Source organism: Brachionichthys hirsutus, chromosome 1, assembly GCF_040956055.1.
Source record: "Brachionichthys hirsutus isolate HB-005 chromosome 1, CSIRO-AGI_Bhir_v1, whole genome shotgun sequence".
Lineage (NCBI taxonomy): Eukaryota > Metazoa > Chordata > Actinopteri > Lophiiformes > Brachionichthyidae > Brachionichthys > Brachionichthys hirsutus.
The window spans coordinates 14,639,882-14,659,247 of record NC_090897.1 but is presented as its reverse complement, the minus strand read 5'-3'; the positions used below and the strand labels follow the sequence as shown (position 1 = coordinate 14,659,247).

At 42.9% G+C, this 19,366-nt stretch overlaps 1 pseudogene; it reads left to right on the top strand.

Annotated features, from left to right (window-relative positions):
* The first annotated feature begins 3,004 nt into the window (after window positions 1-3,004).
* LOC137896456 (piggyBac transposable element-derived protein 4-like) lies at window positions 3,005-18,953 on the top strand (annotated as a pseudogene).
* Window positions 18,954-19,366: the final 413 nt, after the last annotated feature.

Here is a 19,366-nt window from a genome sequence, read left to right as displayed (position 1 = left end):
CTCCCTAGTCGCCTACTGGTGAGGTCGCAAATCTCTGCGGTCAGGGTGCCACATGCATCCATTCGCTTAACAACATCTGGGTTGGAGGTATGGTTGCGGCGGATTGCCTCATAATGCTGGGATACTGTATCATGCCTGGATTTTATGCTCCTCTCGCTTTCTTCCTGGTCTTCAGCTGAACAGAAGGACTTCAATCCTCTTCTAATTTCCTTGGCAGTTTTCTTCCAGAACTCATAGGCCTTGTAGAAAGCCTTTTCAAACTTCTGCGTCTTCTGTTTATGCAATTCTAAGCCCTTTTCTGTTAGCTGGCGCTCACGAGAGCTGGACCTCTCCTGTTGTGGCTCTAGGGGTTTGTCTGTTTCTTCCGCTAATGATAGCATCTTGGTTCTTTCGCAACTATTCCTGCTATCTCGTCCTATCTGGCGTCGAGTTTTAGCAGGTAGTAGCTGTAGTGACTACTACTTCTAAACAATACGGTTACCACTAACCTCAGACATTTACACCTTCAGAACACAACACTGAGCGAGCATATACGATAAGAATATATAGACAAAACGCTGGGAATAATATATTCTTATGTTTCAGACAGTCATCTCTTTCAAAACGTCATACGGTTTAGAACTGGAGGTATTCTAACAAACAATAGGCTCTAACAACACACATCAGCCTCTATAAATCCATATCTTCACACAATCAATCAGTAATATTCAAAACCCTTATTGAAAATATAAACTGATTGTCCAACATGAGGTGGATTAGCAGAGAATCACGTTTATTTCTCTTACCACCCCATTCTTCAGTGTAGATATGCGGCTTGCATCAAGTTTTAGCCTCCAGGCGACAACAGTCTTTTGAGTCAGGCGTGGCGTCCGAACAGCGTGTAGCGCGCCTCAGGTTTCCAGGTTCTGAACGGCGCAGGACCCGCGTCGTGGACGGCTCAGCTGTTGCAGCGAGTTTCACTGTTGCAGCCCCCGGCGTCGAAATAAGTGCAGAGAGTCACCAACGGGTGTAGTTGCTTTGCGTACTTTATTCAAGCACCTTCAAGCACCTTCAAACACCGTGAAACTAAGTGATCAAACAAAAAACATAACCACTCGTCAGTGCATACTGCGTTTCGACATAACGGTCAGATTGCAGGGTACAGCATATTGTATCGGACATACCTCGCTCTGCATACCAAGGGTGCAAACTCGTAAAATATCGTTTGGCGCTCTTCTTTGGCGTCAGGTTATTAGCGCACCATGTCCCTGTCTCGGCGTTTGCAGAGACCAGCTGTTCGTCACGCGCCCGCCGGCGGAACTCTTCCGGCTTTATACGCGGTTCCATACATGTTCCGGGGCTTGCAGCGTCGCCCCAGTCACGTGACACGTCATGCGTCATAGACGGACACTTACAACATGTATAACCTAATATCATTGGGGAAAATGAACAACTGCAACGCAATGCTACTCTGGTGTTCAGAGTCTGACTTTGTTGCAGAACATTTTGAAACATTCCGACCTTTCACTTCACCATTGAATCACCATCCTGCTGCACATGCAGGTCTGGGAGGAGAATACAAACTGGCATTCTTGATTACCCGCCACAAAGCAGGGTTCTAATGGTGCGGCAGGACGTAAGGCTGGGATCAATAGAGACAGTTGAGTGTAAAGGTCAGGCAGGGTGGTTGGTAAACATTGAAGTTTAACTTGTGATAAGACACAACAGTATCCTGCTGTGATGTGTTTAGGGTTTGGGCATTTTCTGAATAGTTTCTGGCTCTCCCTTACCACGAGATTGGAGCACGACTGCAGGGCAAATGTGTTATTACAACATCGAAAGGTCCTCTGTGTTGTTTTCATTGTTTTCTAGAAGTATAATAACAATAAATATTAGCGTCAAAGTCAGCGATCTGCTTGAAATGTTTCTCTGATAGGTTTGTTCTTTACGTCATAGTAGACAATATTCTGTGAGTCATAAAAGTAGAGCAAAATGAACAAAAACTGCAGGCACTTTCGGGGTTGGCTCTTCTAAACATGACTGGCGTTGAATGAGTTAAAAAAAACATATTTAAAAAAACCAGTGCCTTAGCGGGTTGGGCCTTGAGCTGGAAAGCAGAGAAGTCCCGGCTCAGACAAAAATCTACCAGTCTAGCTCCAGAGCACTGCCGAGGTGCCCTTGAGCAAGGCACTGTCCCCTCTAACTTCTCCAGGTGTGCCGATCATGCCTTCTCCAAGTCCACAAAAACACACGTGAACTGGTTGGGCGAACTCCCACGCACCTCCAAGGACCCTGCTGAGGGTGTGGAGCTGGTCCACAGATCCTCGGCCAGGACGAGAACCACGTTGCTCCTCCTGGATCATGAATGTAGCTGGTACTATGCATTTTGTCAAGCTGCTTCCTCTGCTTTCTTTGGTACGGCTCGGAGGCAGCTTGCAATCGGAGAGGCAGGCATGCATTGGCTGGTCAAATGTGCTTTTTAACATGGCAGCACCATATACAGGTTAAGGTGACAGCTCCCCCTGCCTTATCTAATGTGACGAAGGGCCATTCTTGGCCGTTCCACAAAGCTCCTTTGAAGCATCTGTAAATGCCCTCCCCTGGATAAATGTTGAGTGTGAAATATCTCAGGTGGCACCTGTGCCACTGCAATGGCAATTGCAGGAGGCAGAAAACAGCCCAAAGCCTCACACTCCTCCTCTTTGGACTCTTTATTTTTCTGACTTCACTGCCTTTTTCAAAACAATCTGCAAAGTCACACATTTGCAAAATGACATAAAGCAGAATTTAAAATGCAGGAACTTTTTTTTTTTCTTTTCTTGATGATGCTGATTTTCATTTTGGTGGACATTTATCACATTTTTATTTAGCTGAGATAGTAAAATGAGACACGTTTCTATTCACTGACATCCTTTAAACAACTCTGCAAAGCAAACATCTGTCCCTCAGACATTTCTCAGAGGCTATTTTATTCACAGGGCTATTCACATAATGTCTTTTAAATGGAAAACACCTTTTGATACCAATGGCTGGCAAGTCTCCTGTGGCATTGGAGCTCACTGAGCCTTGCATGCACATTGCTGTCTTTGTGAGCCCCCATTAGCATACGGTGGAAATGGTGGAAACCTTGAAATTCTCATTTGATTGTTTTGCCGTTGCGTCCAATATGACTTTTATTTGCAGCTTGCAAGTATTTACTTAGACATTTTATTCCTAATTCATTACACGATTAAATAGAGTAAATCATGCATATCTTAAATCCTAAAGTATAAACTTTGCTCCCCAAAAAACAAATCCCTGAATAAATGGAATGACAACGTTTTTGTCAACCAGAGCATGGATGTGGGTCCAACGGCACATTTTGGTTTGCAAAACGACGTTAATCATTAGGACCTTCCTTAGTGTTCAAAGATTATTTTTACTAAAGGTGTTTCTTTATTATGTTGCTGAGGGTTTTATTTCAGTCACAAAAAGTGAGAATATTTTAATGTGATAAAATACTGATTAAATTAATGTTTTTCAGGTTACTTTTTACTTAGTGATTATTGTTCAATTTACAAGAAATCCCAGGTTATGTTGTAATCACTGTTCTGATTGGAAAGAGTTTTTCAATCAATCACATATTCCACACAAAATGGAACTTCTATCACCCTTGTATTATGTCAAGGGTCAATTTGTCCCATTTCTTGTTATGACCAAAGTACTGGTTATCTTTTCTTTTTCTTAATGACATTTTGTGACTTTTCCTCATCTAGGGTCATGAACTGGTCTGTAAAATCTTTAATGTTCCCTGGAATCATTTGTTTTATGCCGATCATTTTGGACACTTTTAGTTGGGTAAGTAGCTAAACAGATCAAAAATAAACATGCCTCGTTGATGTCCTTTAGTATTTCGACTGACAAAGACCCAGACGTGTGTCAAGGAGGGACTTTTTTCTCCCTTATTCTTGTCTTTTTTCTCATGCATCTCTTTGACCAACACACCAAAAATGGCACTTCTGAAGGTTTGCAGTTGAATAGGCTTCATCACATATTTTGAACTGGGATAGTGATGCAGAGGAAGAGATTTCAGAGATAGAGGATCTTTCAGACACAGAGGACAATATAATGGATGATCCAGATTGCCAATTTTCCGACGATGAGGAGGATTCAGCGGACGAGCCCCCGGTTGTTTCTCCGAAAGCCAAGGAATTGCCGCAATCATCATCCACAGAGGGGACATGGGCCTCTAAAGATGGTAATATAAAATGGTCACCACACCAAAGCCGAGGTAGACTGTCAACTTCCAATGTCATCAAAATGACTCCCGGTCCTACAAGCTTTGCTGTCCCACGAGTTGATGATATCAAATCAGCCTTTCAGCTCTTCATATCCCCACCAATAGAGAAGATTATACTGGAAATGACCAACTTGGAGGGGAGGCGTGTGTTTCAGGAGAAATGGAAGCCACTGGATCAGATTGACTTGCATGCTTATGTGACAGGGTGGTGGAGTGTTTTGGTTGCGACATTACCACCCAGGGAATTTCACCCCTGGGAAATGTGTCGGAGGAATTTTCACTCCTGAATCATAATTGTGTATAACATATCCCTACTCCAGGGGCACATGTTCAATTGATTCCACTATTGCAGAGAGCAGGTCTGGTTCAAACAGTTTATTCTCAAGAACAAAAATTTTAATAAAGTTGTTTAATAAAATCGGTATCTGTTGATGAATGCATTATGATGTCAACTACTCATAGAAATCAATTTCAAACAGTCAAATAATCTTTACATTACAATAAACAACATTATAATAAAACAGTAGTCGTTCAACAGCAAATACAGCCACAGAAATTAAACATTACAGTAACAGGCAATCAAGGACGTTGCCACCAAAAGCAGCAGCCACAATTAGGGCAGAGCAGTGGCCAGTGAATGGGCCACACACATTTGCAACCTTTGGAAAATAAAAAAATATATCAAAGTTATATTGTAGTCACGAGCTTGAAGTGAATCTAAGCTGTAAAATAAAAGAGTCTTACCTTCTAGTAACAAACACGAGCTCACTGGCAACAGGAGAGCGGCGACAACACACCCGTAGCTCAATTCCACCTGGGGATTGGACTAGCAGCCCAACAGGATCCAAACAGGCCAGCCCACTATTCAACACTATCAACGATCAGCTGTAGACCCAATCAAACGTCACCGGGGTGTGCATTGCGCTAATTATACACAAGAGTAGACCATGAATGTGTAAGAAAATTACCTGTTAAGATAGGAAATAGCACGCACAGATGGCCATATGCGTCAGTCACACCACACCACGACAGCCTGCAGCAACCCCCACATTGGCAACTAGGAAGAGGGGTAGACCCGTGCCTGCCTATAAAGAGGGGGGGGGGGGGGTGCCGCCCAGTGAGGGGAGCGCATAGACGTTGACATAGCACCCCACAGCAGCACGGAGGGAGACTACATATGGCTCCATCTACATTGGAATTCTGGTATTAGCTGGAATGTACAGGTCAAATGGAGAAGCGACTGCAAATCTATGGGATGAAGAGGATGGAAGGCCAATCTTTCGATCAACAATGTCTCTGGAGACATTTCACATGATGTCTCGTGTGATCCTATTTGACAACCGTGAAACCAGAGCTGGTCGACGTGTAAGAGACAAACTAGCTGCTATTAGAGTTGCGTTGGATAAATGGGTTGAAATTCTACCTTTGTTGTGCAACCTCGGTCCACATGTTACTGTAGATGAGCGCCTTGTTCCATTCAAGGGGCGCTGTCCTTTCTGACAGTACATTTTCTACAAGGCTGCCATTTATGGCATCAAAATGTGTGCAGCCTGTGATGCAAAAATCTACCTGTGCATGGAATATGCAAGTGTATACTGGAAAGCTAGCTGAAGGAGCATTTAATTTCATTTTCATTTTATTCATATGCACAATAATAAACATAAACAAATCAGCAAGCATCTGAGAAGAATCAAGTGATGTGTGTGGTGCTGGAGACGAGTGAAAGGCTGCGAGGTCATAACATCAGGTGACAACTTCTTTACATCCTACCGCTTTGGAAATGAACTTCAGAAGAAAAAGCTGACTATGTTGGGAACAGTCAAAAGAAATAAACCAGAACTTCCCAGTGAAATTCTGAAGATGCTGGGCAGACCTCTGCATTCCTCAATATTTGTTTTCATGTAGAAAACAGCAGTTGTTTCATACTGCACTCTTCACTCCCAAGATCCAGAGGTGAGCAGAAAGCACACAGTTCCACTCTGTCCATCATGTGGAGAGCATGGGAACTTTTGAACATGGAAAATGTGAGAAAAAAGGGGCAAGTTAAATTTAAAAAATGCAGAGGGAAAAACTTGAACAAAATACTACTTAAATATAGTTTTGAAAATAAAAATGTATCGTTATGTCTCTTTTCTAAATAGTTATATAATCGACTGTTGACTGTTTTGAGTGGATTTTCACAGTACGGGACAAAATATCCCACAACACAATCAATGCAATTTGTTTTCAACATAATACGAGGGCTAAGACGTGCAAAAAAGCAGAGCCAGCACAATCCCCCAAAACAAAGAGCAAACAGTCACTGCAAACAACTATACGCGGTGTTATCTGGAGCTTTGGGGGTCCTGCTAAACACCATCCATCCATCCAGTTTATCTGTTTTGAGGGTCTGCTGGAGTATATATCAGCTCACTATGGGCAAAAGGCGGGGTACACCCTGGACAAGACGGCAGCTCATTGCGGGGCCACATGAGAGACAAACAAATACACATGCTCAGTGTCACAGCATGAGGCGGGCCTGTGTTTTTTCCACACACTAACTTCTCCAGATCCTTCCCCTGCAATCAGCTCATTCCTATCACCTGTGTTTCTGCCACCACCTGCAACTCATCCCTCATCTGCCCTGACACTACTTAGGCCCTGCTCCTGCCACACTCATCTCCCGGATTGTTTAGTGATGATTCCTACTCTCCAGCATTCCAAATTGACCTCCTGTGTTTCGACCCTGCCTGCTCCTTTGGATCTGTCTGCCTGTTCGTTCTGATTACCCAGTTTGTGAACTCAGCCTTTCTTTTTTCTCTCTTCTTGATCAAGATACAGCAACTTCACAGTTAACACATATGAAGATTAGATCCCATCCCCTGTGGTAAAATAATGCTTTGTATCTGCAAGGATCACAAAGTTGTAATTTATTATTCAAACCTGGAATTTCTAAAAAAGAAATACAATGAGCAGCTATGAGCCTTTGCATTGTGGTGGATATCACCAAGTGTAATGATGGACACTGTTGGATTGTTGGGAAGTAGGATTTTGGAGGAAGTGTGTGCCGACCTATACGTATCATATACATACTGTGCTGTGATCACACGTCAGTTGGGCGCTGACTCGCCCAACTCGGGATCCTCAGTAATGTTGAAAGCTCGTCCTTGCTGTGGGGGTGTGAAGGAGGAGCTAATGATGTAATTTATGTGTGTGTGTGTGTGTGTGAGAGAGAGAGAGAGATACAGGTGATGTCTGGCTTAGGCGCTGAGTGTTGCTGCTTTACCATCCCTGTAAGTCATTGTTGGGCGATGGGTAATAGGTACCTTGCCATAGGTAAGGCAGGGCTGACTCAGTCTACCCCCCCCCCCCCCCCAAGCATAGCCACCTTGATATGCCAAATGAATCTACATGGCGTCTGCGGCAAAATCTGGTTGACCAGTATGAAATCACTTGAGTTGTTTTTTCTTACTGATTAAATCTTGCAGACTTTTTTTTGTAATTCAAGTTTTTATTTATGAAACATAGGGTACAGTTTAGCAGCTGAAGATCAGATTACAAAGTCAAATATTGGTTTGGTGTTCCTGGTTCCAAAAGGGAAAATAAATAAATGCATAAATAAATGATTAAAATTATAAATGGAAAGAAAAATACAAAGTAGCCGATGAATCCAACAGCAATGACTATAGATAGACCCTTCAATAAAAGTTTTAAAATCAACCTATTAGTGAGCTCAGGATCCCAACATCCTACAACCGCGGGGCCCCTGCCCCCCCCCCCCATTCTTGTCAACACACTCTATGATGCTGTTTCACTCATCAAAGTGAAAGCTTTCCACTCATTAAGTGTTGGGATAGATAGAGGGTCCTTTCCAATACAGTAGTCCCTCATTTTCCGCGGGGGTTACGTTCCAAAAACAACCTGCAATAAGTGAAATCCGTAATGTAGTAATCTTTATATTTTATTAGTTATTATACATGTACACAAATGTTTTAAGGCTGTAAAACCCCTCACCACACACTTTATACACGTTTAACAGTCAGGCATTAATCTAAATAGATTGTTTCAGTATCATAGAATGAACCAAAGATCAAAACCTGTTTTCAGAACTAAACATTTGTTGGAGAAATATAAATATATAGTACGTACAGTAAACAATTTCCTATTAATAATGTTAAGGCGTGCAGGTCGAGGAAAGAGCCGCTTGGAGTGCAGAAGAACAAATATTCTACTCGTGCTGTCTTTAGCCTCTCATGCTGCTTTATTGGATAGCTTAGCACAGCGTAACGGCAGCGCGGCTAGCCGGCTACATATATAAACAGGAAGAAACAATACCCATAAGGGACGTAACGTTTATGCTCCTACAAAATAAAAGCCTCTTTCGCGTGTATTTCACAGTTCCTCTGACCGCGCCCCTTCGTCTTGCGCCGTATCAAGGCGCGTTCAAGTGCAAAAAAAAATCTGAAATTGCACTAAAAAACTCTGCAAAGCAGCGAAGTCGCGGAAAATGAACCGCATTATATCGAGGGACTACTGTATGTCAAAATAATTCTGACGGCTTAGTTTGGCCCAACCATCAAGATCTGGTAAGCAACTGTGGTCAGTTTTGAAATCCCTGTTTTGTCTCCCAAAATGTGTAAATGTGGGGACAGTGGCAAGCATATTCCTACCCATGCCTCGCCAAAATGGATTTACCACAGAACATTCCCATATGACATGTACAAATGTGCCCACCTCTTTCTTGCATTTCCAACATCTGTCAGTCCTACTCTGAAAAGCGGACATGGTGTCTCATAATATATGGTGACTCATGGTGTCTTATATTGAGTGAATTTACCTCGACTGTCCTGAATATATTGACCATAAATCAGTCATAATCTGCCTCCATGTGTCTTCATCTATCTGTCAGTCAAGGTCTCTCTGCCAAATTAATCTAGCAGACTTTTAAACCCTGATTTCATCCCAGCAGCTTTAGTCATCAGTAATGATGGCATGAAGCTCGAGCATTTGGTGCAGCAAAAGCTTTACCCCCAGACAAAGATACAAAAATGCAATGTTCTGCAACCCCTCAAACCTTCTATCAACCGGATTATTGACAATGTATAGCCCGATTCCTTCTGATGATGGGTGAATAGAAATGGGAGCAGCAATAAAATTATGCACAAAAGAGATATTTATTTTCCTGCTTTCTCACAAGACAACAGCTTTTGTTCCATCCTTTGTTGTGGACGATGCATGCCCATGGGATGATTAATAGAACAAAGGATAGTAAAAAAAGACAGACCTGCTTGTAGTTCAATACAAGTTCCTCGAGCCTTTGAGGATGCACATTTACTTCAGGCCGAAGAGGGTTTAGAAGAAGAGATTGTCTTGCTGTCGGACATGCGTAAATACACTGACGTGTGATCACAGCAAAGTGATTAGCAAGACCTTTGTCCATTTTGGTCCCCGACCTGCTGCCTGGTGACATGCACAGGTGCCACGGCAGGAACAGATACTTCGCACCCTCAAAGTGAACATTATGAGTGTGCTGCTTAGCAGAGATATTTGATCCATTATATATTGTTTGCGTCCACAGCTGTTATAATGAGGATAATAAATATTGTATTAGCCATGGGACCGACATCTCCGTCTCCCAGACAAGTTCATAACCATCTCGGCAGGGAAGGGCGGGGACCTCCTGTGGCTTTTGTTCAATCCGCTTCTGTTCTTTTCCCTCTGCTCACTGAGATCAGTAACAAAAAAAGGCCTCCTTATAAACGTCGAACATGTGCATTGCAGCTAGGCAATCTCTACATATTTCATTTTCTCAATGAGCAACCGGAACACTGACATCAGCAGCTTGTAAAAAATGTTGATCGCTTTGTCACAGATCAGACTGATGTTACTCCGGTTGCTGCTCTATCCCACTGAGGTTTGGCATTTGCAGTTTGAACACCGGTTGGATGTTCAAAGTGTGAGTTATGCACAGAATGTAAGTATGCAACTCAAAGCAATGTAGTACAACTTTTCATGCTATATTTCTCTGTATTTGAGGGAATGTTTTCAGAAATGCAAGTGTGTGTACATTATTTAGACATGTACATATTGTTTTGAAGGATTATTCGACCATTTCAGAAATAATACAGCTCTTGAGATACTAAAATTAGTTATTTGTGACAGCGTGAATTATTGGCAAACAGTACGGTGGAAAGTGTCATAAAATCAACACTCAGACTCTGACACTCACGGCAGGGTTTACAAGACGACATTTAGTTTGAATCCAGAATAAATAATCCCAACACTGTCTGATTTTTCTTTTTCTTTTTTAACCTTTATTTAACCAGGTAAATCAATTGAGAATTAATTCTCTTTTTCAATAACGAACAGGACCTAAGTTGCATTTTATTCTTGGTGGGAGGAAGCCGGAGAACCCGGATCGAACCCACGCAGCTGCGGGGAGAACATGCAAACTCCTCACAGAAAAACTGCAAGTTGTATTTGAACCTGCGACCCTCTTGCTGTGAGGCAACGGCGCTTACCACTGTGTCACCGTGCTATCCCAGATGAATTAGTCAGAACATTCAGCAGGTATACACTGAGGCTGTGATGTTCTCCATTCAGACCTGTGTAGTTAATATCACAGTTGAATAAAAGGAATCCGGGAAACCCTGGATGATGAACAAAATTCAGGCTCCGATAAGAACTCGGAACTCTGCCTTCAGGTCAGGTGACACTGCTCTGTACAGCGCTGTCAGAGCCAACATGAGGAGAGGAATCCAACGTGCCATGGAAGTCTACAGGAGGAAGATCAAGGGATTCCTCACGGACAACAACCCCCGACAGGTGTGGACAGGCATCCAGGCCATCAGCAATTACAATGGCCAGAGCCCAATGACCGGCAGAGACATCCAACCTCCTCCTTTGACCCCCACCAGTTTGTTACAGAGCAAACAGATCGACGGAGGACGCCATCACCCTGACATTCCAAAGAGCGCTGAGCCATCTGGAGAACAGGAAGAGCTATGTGAGGATGCTGTTCTTAGGAACTACCAAACAGAGAAGACCCCAAAAAATGTGGAGACAGAGCCAGAGAGCCAGATCAGAGCTTTTAATAACGCTAAACCAAAAACACTCAGTCTGAAGAACAGCACTGAGGGGCGGACAAGCTGGAACGTCCAGTAAGAAAGCACAAAATGGCAGTCAAAAGAAAGTGCAAGAATAACGGGGTGGATCTGGTGATCCAATAAAACACACTCACGATAACTTCGTTTAAATGTATAATTTGTAACTATGCACAATAACTGCATAATGTAACTACGAACCTCATACTTAATTATTTTTATTCCTACTTGATTTTTTTATTGCTTGTGTCACTGCATTGCGTTGACTTGACTTGATTTTTGCACTGTGCAGAGCCTGTTTAATTTAATTGCATCACCGTGCGTAATGACAATAAAGTGCTATTCTATTCTATTCTGGACCAACATTTTCAAGGCTTCCCCACACGCTTTGCAGTCACTCTGCTGATGACTCACTCTCTGTTGTATTTAGGGAAACACAATTCTTTTGTTTTGTTTATATTGCCTAATTACATTTGGGAATGCAGGTGAAATTTGTGGTCTGGTTCTCTTGGTGCTCTCCTTTTGCACTGCATGAAGCAGATATGTTTTATGTCACTGTCATCACTTTAAAAATTTGAATTTGAATTGCAGATGATACCATCTTTTTGTCTCTTGCCTCCATGCAGGAAGTCTAATATTATAAAAGTTCCATTGTGTGACAAACGTTCTTCTCACCACATATCTTCTTTGATTGTTGTGATATATTTGCACCTTCTCTCTGTAAATTTAGGCTCGTTAACGTTATCGGATCATGCAATCAGTTGATTTCGCAGTTTTCACATAGTAATAGCAAAATAAACCACAAATATCCCGCATCTCACACAATTTGAGAACAATCTCATTGTGCAGATCGAACCATCTCCGTCTTCCCCGCATTACAGAATCACGCCACAAGTATGGTGGACCTGCACAAACCCTTTACAATGTCTTAAACCATTAGACTCCAACCTTAAATAATATCCCCTGATTAAATATAGGTTGCAGTACTTCACTGTGATGATCACCATTTTACTGCGCTTACCGACAGCAATTTATATTCATCACTAATTCAGTAGTGGTTGTGCATATGTCCTGCTGTCAACCTGCAGCTGTTCGATGGTGGTTTAGGATTTCCACTGCACTTGTGCACTCCTCATTTTTGTGTTGGACTGATATTCCATGACAGTGGTGATGACATTGCTCTGCAATGCTTCCTCACCCTTGTCAAGCAGTCTCATACCTGAGACCCTGAATAACTAGTCCGCCGTTATTAGGCACAGGCCTCACAAAGCCTCAGTGGATAGCAACATAAAAAATTATACTCAAAGCAGTCCTTATAGCATTAAGAACTTCTCCTTCGCCGAGGGGCTTGTTCCCCTCCTAATTAGATTCAAACCGTCCACATGATGATCTGCATCATCATCAAAAGGTTATAAATTGTTCTTGGTGTCTTTATACACCAACGATTAAAAGCAAAAGTGAATCAGATTTGATGTGTGTGTAAACAGATGTTTGAATCCATAAATGGGTTTTTCAATGTAAAAATCAAATATTTTTTACTTACTCTATTCTGGATCCGATCCAGGTGAAATTCGGTAGTGAGATAAAGATCCCCACACTACATGAGTGTGTCAAATTCCATAAACATCGGTCAATAATCAACCGAGATATTGAAGAACAAATTTTGACGCTCCGTTGACTGCAACAATCTCAAAGTGATTCCGAATTCACGTTCTCTTGTGGATCGTCAATAAAATGTAATCATCTGTCCCTTGTCACATTCCCAATATCCCCTGAAAATTTAATCCAGATCAGTCTAGAATTTTTTTTTTTATCTTACGGAAGGACAGACGGGCGGACGCCAGCGATTACATAACCTCCCCCTGACCTCGCCGAAGGTAACATGCTTGATAATCGCAGTGAAGATGTGTGAAAATGTGTTAGGAAAGTGTGAGGGTTATTATCTGTTGCTTGCCTTGTCACCCATTCTCACACCTGTTCTCTATTTTGCTCCAGGACCTGTTGCTGCAGTTCACGGATTGGCTGTGGCCACCCACCCCAGACACACCTGAGGCCGATTACCAGCAGCCCCTTTAATGTCTGCTTCCCCGACTATTTTGTTGTTCTCCTCATGCCATGCTGCCTGTCGCTGCTTCATTCCAGCCTTCTCTCCGCATCGCCTCGGTTGTCTTGGTTACAGCCCTCAATTTACTGCAGGTGGCGTTTGTTAGTAATCTCGGGCAGGGCCGTCAACAGACTTGCTGGGGCCTGGGGCAAGCAGTAACCCATATGGGCCCCACCCACCCCCACGCCGAATAATCCTCCACGACATCTACCCATTCATTGAAATCAAACAGCCACACAACAGAAATGTGAAAATTACTCTTAATTACAAAAACTGAAGTATAGAGGGTTAAAGAATGATTTAAGGAATTTGCTTTAAAGGAGACATAAATTTATATTGAAACTAATTTATTTTTTCATGTTCAATATATAATTGAATAAAGCTTGTTTCTTTGTTCAGCCTAAATGTTACACACTCTGAGTCATTATTATTATTATTAACAAGGTTAGTTGATAGTTTTCTTGGTTGGAAGTATGCACTTATTTAGGTGGGACTATCCACCTGTAACTACGTCAAACCCGAGCACCCTCCATTCTCAGGTAAGTCCTTCACAGAGTGGTTGTACGGGTGCTACCGATACAAACAATTGATTTTCTGACATTAAATGTCTTTGTTGTTTCTGTGTGACGTCAACTTGAAAGGAGATATGGGATAAGTTGCTCTCGATTGGCAGACACATACCCCTCTATCAACAGGCTGAAGGAGAGCTATGAATGAAACAAGCAGAAATCCCTATAAAGTACAATTTAATACCAATGATAAGTTAAAGATGGAAAGCAGGTTGTGTGAACCAAGTTTGAATCTTATCAATGGTTACGCATGCAGTTTTTGTTTCTCATGTTGTCTCCATGGAGCGCGGGTCATGACAGGTTTTGCTTTTTTCTATTTTTATTTTTTTGCATTAGTCCCATTTCCAGCTGTCACTCATTTCTTTCCGTGAACCGGTCCGATATTTTCATAAGCACCTTCTGAAGTGTTAAGAGCGCATTCAACTCTCAACACATCCGGGGGGTGGGATTTCTTTATTTTCTTTTTAAACAATACCTTTGAGCTTTCATAATGCATCTTGTAACTGGCACCTGCTTTTAACCCTCCCACATTGAAGTTATCCCGTGGGTGGTTCAACATTAGATATGTAAATCACTGGCTCCAATAAATACAGTGCAAGTAGTTAAACGCTGCATAAATGGCACATGGTGCTCGGCAAGCCAAATCAAACCATCGCCTCGAGTGGTGAATAAAATCAATATACTCTGATGAATCTTGCACATTACAAACCTCTTACACTTTTCTGCCAATGAAACAGTGTTCAAGGGTTGAAAGAGTGGTTTTAAGTTTTTGTTTTTTTTCTGTTTCCATTTCCTGAAGCGATTCTTATTAAGGCATAAACCTTAAAGGAAAATGTGTCGGACTAAAGAACCTCATGCTGCCCAAAATGGACACTAAATAAAAGATGAAGCTATACAGCTCCAACAAAGAGACAACTCAATATATTCCATATGCAGCTTTATTACTTCTACAACTAAAACAAATGAAATTAATTAATGCATCTGCACTTTCCAGTGTAATGCATTGTAATAAACAGTGACCGTGGGCCCAATATATTCTTGGAATGCCATATATTCAAGATACTTTATTGTCATTATGCGAGCATAATAAAATCGTGAGAAGGCCCACGGCTTTAAGGCACACATCATAACAAACTAAATTCTCTCTCTTAAGAAACAATATATATACACACAGAGAGAGTGAGAATCACAGGCAGTAGTGCAAAATAGCATCAGCAGCAACAGGGCCGGCAGAGAGTGTCCCAGATCGCTACGAGGGAACGACTGCTTTCACAGCTTGGGGGAAGAAGCTGTTTCTGAGCCTCGTAGTGCTGCTTCTTATTGTCCTGAACCGCTTCCCTGATGGAAGCGGGACAAACAGTTTGTGGCCCGGGTGGGTGGGGTCTGTGGCGATGCGTCTGGCCCGCCTCTGGACTCTGGAGGTGTAAACAGAGTCCAAATCAGGCAGACGGTGACCCACAATCCCCTGAGCTGTCCTCACCACCCGTGATAGGTCCTTCCTGTCCTGCGCCGTGCAGCTGCCGTACCACACGGTCGCACTGAGACACAGGATGCTCTCTATCGTGGCCCGGTAGAAGTTCTCAAGCAGCATAGAGGAGAGTCCAGCCCGCTTCAGCTTCCTGAGGAAGAAGAGCCGTTGCTGGGCCTTCTTCACCAGGTGTCTGGTGTTGAGTGTCCAGGAGAGGTCAGAGGAGATGTGGATGCCCAGGAATTTAATGTTCTCCACACGCTCCACTGCTTCCCCTCGTATGCACAGGGGGGCGTGTTCAGTCCTCCTGGACCTCCTGTAGTCCACTATGACCTCCTTGGTCTTGCTGGTGTTCAGAAAAAGGCTGTTACTCGAGCACCACAGCATCAGGTTCTGGACCTCCTCTCTGTAGTGGGTGTCATCGTTGTTGGAGATGTGACCCACCACAGTGGTGTCGTCCGCAAACTTCACAACCATGTTTGTGGAGTGAATGGCAGAGCAGTCGTGGGTGAAGAGGGTGAAGAAAGCAGGGCTGAGAACACAGCCCTGGGGGGTCCCAGTGTTAAGGATCAGAAGGGAGGATGTGGTGTCTCCTATCCTCACCACCTGGGGCCGGTTGCTGAGGAAGTCTCTGACCCAGGCGCAGAGTGGTGGAGACAGTCCCAGGCTGTGGAGCTTCAGGGCCAGCATGTCCGGCGGGACGGTGTCCACAAACAGCATCCTGACGTAGGTGTTAGGCTGCTCCAGGTGAGTCAGGGCCGAGTGAAGTGTATAACTGGATATACAGCCCACTCGACTGATCAGTCTGAATTAAAGGAGAAACGAATCAAGCTGTGAATCAGTTTAATCATCTTGTGTGCTTGCTAACATGTTTAGCTTTAATGCATACAATTATTCATTTGAGGAGAAGACTCTGTGGCAATACATTTATTCAGCTGCAATACTCTAATTGCTCGACACAATAGCTGTTTGGCTTTGAAAATCAATTTCAAACATCACAACTTTGAAAACTGATGTCAAAGGAGCCACAGATTGTAACTAGAAAAGCACTCTGAGAGGGCAGACCTCCGCCAAGCACCTCAGTCTCCCTATATTGTGATTTGCACCAAAAATAATGGCCCTACATTTATTTTACCTCTAATTTTAGATTTAGTTTTAAAACATGAAAACAAACCTTTAGCAATTGTATTCACGTCAATATCATTATTAGTTTCGACATTCACAATAAAGCACACTTTCAGTAATTGTGGATTCTTCTAGGAGCTAGTAAACAAATCTGTTTACTAGCTCCACAGTGTCTTGCTAGCAGAAACAGAACCTCCTTTGTGGATTTAATATAACAGAGATATTATTGAAAGTGTCCAAAAACAACATTGTTTTGTCGTGAAAATGTACCCCGATTTCAACTGGATCTCATTCCTCAGGTATTAAACATAGAAGTAGGGACGACATGTAGAACGGGAGAGCCTGAAAACACTGAGGAAACAGAGAGGATGTTCTGGCAGAGAACTGTCCGTGAGGCAGCAGCTGATTAGGTGAGATGTGTAACAGGTGCGTCTCATTCAGTTCAGCAATGCCTCTGCAGCTGTGCAGGGCAGAAATCAACCTGCAGCCTGTTTATGCTTTAGATACTAACGGGAGTGAAAAGCGAGTGCATGTGTTTTTCTTGCTCTGACGTTACATTTATCATTACAGGTTCATACTTAGTCAGATGCACTTGGATTGGGAAATCTATGCTTTGTATTGTTTCTGTAGGCTCCAGACTGTATTTTTTGTGATTAGTTATCTAACTTTAACACTTGAACTACCAAGGCAGTCATTTTGACTGTTTTCAAAACTTGCAACATCATAACTTGGTTTAAAAAAGAAAAACGATTTACCAATGGGATCCTGACTTTTCCTAAATGTGTGTGTATATATTATTATAACATTGGTACAGGGAGTGTCATATATCTCTCTTTGCTACATGCTCTTTCTCCTGCTCTGTTGTCTGTTTTTTTTTTTTTTATGCTCTGTGAAGCCCAAGAGAGACCAAAATGACAAGTAGTAAGAAAATGAAAGTTATGGAGGCTTTAGCCTTGCATCAGCGCCTTGGTGAGAAAGACTCTGGCGGAGGAGCAGGTTCAGAGAGTGATGTCTCTTGGTCTTTGGAAGAAGCTTCAATTAGCTCTCAGTGATTCAGGAATCATTTTAGAGATGCCCCCTAGCAAAAAAGAAGACTGGAAGCATCAAATTCCACACTTGCTGACATCCCATCTGCTAATTTACAAGGTATGAGGCGTACATAAGGACTCCTTATTATTATCATCATCATTAGGCTATGGTTTACTATATTGCATATTTCTGTAATGTAAGCCTCTGCTAGTTTTATGGGATCTTGTGAGCTTCTTAGCCTTTATTTAGGTATTGCAGGGGGCCTCCAAATAATTTACGAAACATCATGATTTTATTATGATGGACAGCTTTTTGGTCTATCAAGTGTGCCATAAATTGGAAAAGGCCTGATAAGATGAATATTCCATGAAATCAAACTAATTAGACTAATATTTTGGTGACAGTGGAAGATCCTGAAACTTAAGCAGCATCCACAAGAGCACTCCGCACGCCATTGGATGAAAAGGCTGTCCCACAAACATCTGCACAGAGGCATAAAACAGCGAAAGATGGCACAGTGTGGAATGTAATCCAGTCAGGTGAAAAGGGTGGAAGGCGTCAGAGTCACAATGTCTTTACAGAACCTGCAAGCCCCACGGCACATGCTAAAGCGCAACATTGAGGATACCCTCACCTCTTTTCTGTGTTTGGTTGATGATACCATGCTGAAACACATCAGGGCCTGCACCGTTGCTGAGGCAATCAAAGACAGAGAGGAAAGTTCATGGGATATGACTGTCGATGAGCCGAAGGCCTTCATTGCTCTAATCTACAATACAATACAATACTTCATTAATCTGTCCCTCGGAGGGCAATTTGGCTTACAGCAGTTTGAACTGCTGCCGGTCGCAGCGTGCGCATGCGCCCGGGCAATGCGGGTGAAGTGTCTTGCCTAAGGACACAACGACAGTGTACACATGCGCCTGAGCCGGGGACTGAACCGCCAACCTTTCGGTCACAGGACGACCCTCTCAACCACTGCGCCACTGTCTCCCGCATTTGTGTTGCACAAGGTGCTGATATAACTGTTGCTGAGCAGCTCTACCCAACAAAAGCAAGATGCAGCTTCATCCAATATATACCTAGCAAACCTGATAAATTTGGTATCAAGTTTTGGCTTGCTGCTGATGTCGATACAAAATACATGCTGAATGCTGCGCCATATCTGGGCAAAGGGCCCGGCACACTACAGAGGTGCTGAAATGTGAAACCAAGGAAAAATGTCTCCATACTAAGCACTGTCCACACAGCTGTCAACATCACAAGTGATCGCAAGGCTAAACCGGAGACTTACATACTACAACAGAACCAAGTTTGAAGGCGCTTGATCAAATGGAGAAAATACTCAATAAAAGCACCACGAAGACGGCCATTGGCTGTGTTATATAATATTATTTACCTGGCTGCCATAAATGCTTAAATCCTGTTCAAGAAATGCACCAATGAGATGATGTCACGGAGGAACTTCATAATGCGACTCGCAAATGAACTTCGCTCCGGACACATGACAGCAAAAGTGTTAGCAAGACAGCGCGAGCAGTGGATGGCGAGTAGTAACAGCCGGAAGAAGTCCTCAAGTAGTCCACGTCTTTCTCTATTTTTACATGCCACTTGACAACACAATACCAAGCGTGCCAATAAGGGGCATTGGAGGATACAACAGGGGTATGGCTTCTCCAGCAGCAGAACCTCAAATGAATAGACATTTATCCGAGAGCCATCCGCCATACT